Below are 4,705 nucleotides of genomic sequence, written 5' to 3'. Positions count from 1 at the left end.
AGTAGTTGTATCTTAGACAGCCGCTTGCAAGCTTTTAAGACCTCAGATGCTACTCACCACACTAGGATGTAGAACGTTATCTTTATGAGCTATGTTATGCCAATTGATCTAGATGTCTCCTGAGACTATGGTCCTTAGCCTTCAAGCCCAGTTACTCAGTCCTGTAAAGTGTTTGGATATGTCTAAGAAATTTCTATAGCTGTGCCCCTATGTGCTTTATCATATATGTGAATATACATGTAGCACATATAAATATATATATACAAATACAACTATACCCATATATATACTTGCATGCCCTCCTATATGCCCCCCTCCTCTATATAGCATACATACCTACCTGTGTAACCACTCACAAATTTTTGGATGTTATTACTGTCGTTGCAGAATTGTACATGGTATAGTAGTTACTGTAGTTGTCCTTTATTCTCACGTACCTCTCAGTGTCTTGCTTTACCTTGGTCACATTGTGCTGACTTCCCTGTTATTGTGTATTGCTTTTCCCTTCAACTGAATTAACATGTGCCTACCCTGGTGGTGTAATGGTTAAGAGCTACGGCTGCTAACCAAAAGGTCGGCGGTTTGAATCCACCAGGTGTTCGTCGGAAACCCTGTAAGGCAGTTCTACTCTGTCCTATAGGGTTGCTATGAGTCAGAATTGACTTGACAGCAATGGATTTGGTTTTGGTTTTTACTATATAGTAAATGATTCTCCATCCCTCCCCCTCCCATCCCAGGTGTCATGGATTGAATTGTGTCCCCAAAAATATCTGTCAACTTGGCTAGGTCATGATTCCCAGTATTGAATGATTGTCTACCATTTTGTAATCTGAGGTGATTTCCCTATGTGTTGTAAATCCTACAACTATGCTGTAATAAGATGGATTAGCGGTAGTTACATTGATGAAATCTACAAGATTAGATAGTTTCTTAAGCCAATCTCTTTTGAGATATAAAAGAGAGAAGCAAGCAGAGAGACATGGGGACCTCATACCACCAAGAAAGCAGTGCCAGGAGCAGAGTGGACCTTCCTCCAGAGCTGACAAGGAAGGAAAACCTTCCTCTGGAGTCGATGCCCTGAATTTGGACCTGTAGCCTACTAGACTGTGAGAGAATAAATTTCTGTTTGTTGAAGCTATCCACTTGTGGTATTTCTGTTATAGCAGTACTAAATGACTAAGACACCAGGTAACCATCAAAGAATGTTGCTTTCAGTGTGTAAACCTTAACTTTTTATAAAAGTGATATCATGCAGTATTTGTCCTTTTGTGATTGACTTATTTCACTCGGCACCAGATTCGTCTATGTTATAACATGTTTCACAGACTCATCATTATTCATTATCTTTGCATGATATCCCATTGTATGTATGTACTACAATTTGCTTATCCATTCATCCGTTGATGGACACTTAGGTTGTTTCCATCTTTTTGCTATTGCGAACAGTGCTGCAATGAACATGAGCGTGCATATGTCTATTCGTGTCACTGCTCTTAATTCTCTAGGATATATACCTAATAGTGGGGTTGCTGGATCATATGGTATTTCTAGTTTTTCAGGACACGCCATACTGTTTTCCATAGCAGTTGTACCATTTTACAATTCCACTAGCATTGTATAAGAGTTCCAATCTCCCCACAATCTCGCCAGCATTTATTGTTTTCTGTTTTTTTGATCAGTGCCATTTTTGCAGGGGTGAGATGATAACTCATTGTAGTTTTGATTTGTATTTCACTAATGGCTAATGATTACTCTTCTCTTTATATGTTTGTCAGCAGCCTGAATGTCCTTTGCCGATTTTTTCGTTGGATTGTTTGTCTTTTTGTTGTTGAGGTGTTGAAGTTTTCTATATATTTTAAATTAGACCCTTATCAGATATGTCATTGCCAAAACTTTTTTTCCCTGCCTGTAGGTTCTCTTTCTACTCTTTTGGTGGAGTCTTTTGTTGAGCATACATATTTAATTTTTAGGAGATCCTAGTTATCTAGTTTATCTTCTGCTGTTTGTGCATTTTTAGTTATGTTTGATAGTCTATTTATGCCATAAATCAAGACCCCTAGCTTTATCTCTATGTTATCTTCCAGGAGCTTTAGAGTTTTAGGTTTAACATTTAGGTCTTTGATCTATTTTGAGTTAGTTTTTGTGTATGGTGTGAGGTATGGATCCTGTTTTGTTTTTTTGTAAATGGGTATTCAGTTTTGCCAGCACCATTTGTTAAAGAGACTGTTTTCTCCTCATTGAATGGACTTCGACCCTTTGTCAAAGTTCAGCTGTCCATAGCTGGATAGATTTACTTCTGGGTTCTCAGTTCTGTCCCATTGGTCTATATGTCTGTCATTGTACCAGCACCAGGCTGTTTTGACTACCATGGCTGTATAGTAAGTTCTGAGATTGGGAAATGTGGGGCCTCCTACTTTGTTCTTCTTCTTCAATAATGCTTTAGCTATTTGGGGCCTTTTTCCTTTCCATATAAAGTTGGAGATTAGTTTTTCCATTTTGTTAAAGATATTGTTGGGGTTTGGATCGGGATTGTGTTATATCTATCTATAGCTTGCTTTGGGTAGTATTGATAAGTTCTCAACGTTAAGTCTTCCAACTCATGAACATTGTATGTTTTTCCATTTATGTAGGTTTCTTGCAGTAGTGTTTTGTAGTTCTCTTTGTCTTTTATGTTCTTGGTTAGATTTATTCCTAGGTATTTTATCCTGTTGGGGGCTATAGTAAAATGGTATTGTTTTATTGATTTCTTTTTGGAGTTCTCCTTGCTAGTGTAGAGGAATCCAACTGATTTTTGTATGTTGATCTTGTACCCTGCCACTTTGCTGAACCCTTTTATTAATTCCAGTAACTTTCTTGTGGAGTCTCTGGGATTTTCTATGTACAGAATCATGTCATTTCAAATAGGGGTAGTTTTCCTTCTTCCTTACCAATTTGGATGCCCTTTATTTCCCTTTCTTGACTTATTGCTCTGGCTAGGACTTCCAGTACAATACTGAATAGGAGTGGTGATAATGGGCATCCTTGCATAGTTCCTGTTCTGAAGGGAAATGTTTTCAATCTCTCTCCATTGACAGTAAAGCTGACTATTGGTTTTGTATGTAGGCCTTTAATTATGTTGAGGAATTTCCCTTCTATTTGTATTTTGCTGAGAATTTTTATCTAGAAAGGGTGTTGGATTTTATCGAATGCCTTTTCTGCATTGATTGAGATGATCATGTGATTCTTTTCCTTTGTTTTATTTTTGTGACTAATTCTATTGATTGTTTTTCTAATGTTGAACCACACTTGCACTCCTGGTATAAATCCCACCTGATTGTGATGTATTATTTTTTTTGATATGCGGCTGTACTCTGTTGGCCAGGATTTTTTTTCAGAATTTTTGTATCTGTATTCAAGAGGGCTATTGGTCTGTAATTTTCTTTTTTTGTGGTTATCTCTGCCTGGCTTTGGTATCAGGGTTATGCTGGCTTCCTAGAATGAATTAGGGAGTATGCCTTCCTTTTCCATATTCTGGAATAGTTTGAGTAAAATTGGTGTCAACTCTTTTCTGAATATTTGGTAGAACTCTTCAGTGAAGCCATCTGGGCCAGGGCTTTTTTTGTTGGGAGTTTTTTTAATATAACATCTTCAGTTTTTTCTTTTGTTAAGGGTATATTTAGGTTTTCTACCTCTACTTGTATTAGTTTAGGTAGGTAGTGTGTTTCTACAAATTCGTCCATTTCTTCTATGTTTTCAAATTTGTTAGAGTATAATTTTTCATAATATTCTGTAATAATCCTCTTTATCTTGGTTCCTTCTGTTGTAACATTGTGTGGCTTGCTCTTCTGTCTCTAAATGCAGTCTTTTGATGAGGAGACAGTACTAATTTTAATATAGCCCAATTCAATATAGGTCAATCTCTTCCTTAATGGTTAATGCTTTGTGCGTCTTGTTTAAGAAAACTTTTCCTACCCAATGTTATGAAGATATTTTATATTATTTTCTAGAAGATTTGTTGTTTTATCTTTCACATTTAGATGATATCTGGAATTGGTATTTTTTATTGTGGTGAAAATACACGCAACAAAATGTTCATCAATTTGACAGTTTCTACATGTGCAGTTCAATGACATTGATTACACTTTTCACGTTGCAGAACACAACCCCTATCCCTGTTACCAAATTTGGAACTGATTTTTGTGTATGGTGTGAGGTAAGAACCAAGATTCATATTTTTTTCTACATAAATACCTATTTGACCCAGCACCATTATTTATTGTCCTTGCTCTCAAGTCTCAGCAGTACCATCTTTAGCAAAATTCAAGTGTCTATATATGTGTGGATCTGTTTCTGGACTCTTTTCTGGTGCTCTGTTTGTCTACCCTTGCACCAATAATGCACACTCTTAATTACTGTAGCTTTAAATACATCTCGATATTTAATGGTATAAGACTTCAAACTTTGTTTTTTAAGACTTCTTGACTATTCTAGATCCTTTGCCTTTCCACATTAATTTTAGTATAATAATCTTATCTATATCTACAAAAAATCTTGCGGAATTTTAATAAGAATTGAGTTAAGGAGAGAGGCTGAAAACATTTCCCTTGAGAACAGGAACAAGACAAAGATGCCCTTTATCACCACTCCTATTTAACATTGTGCTGGAAGGTCTAGCTAGAGCAATAAGGCAAGAAAAAGAAATAAAGGGCAACCAAATTGGTAATGA

The sequence above is a fragment of the Trichechus manatus genome, unplaced genomic scaffold (assembly GCF_000243295.1).
Source record: "Trichechus manatus latirostris isolate Lorelei unplaced genomic scaffold, TriManLat1.0 scaffold00106, whole genome shotgun sequence".
Taxonomy (NCBI): Eukaryota; Metazoa; Chordata; class Mammalia; order Sirenia; family Trichechidae; genus Trichechus; species Trichechus manatus.
Note: the sequence above shows the minus strand (reverse complement) of the source record.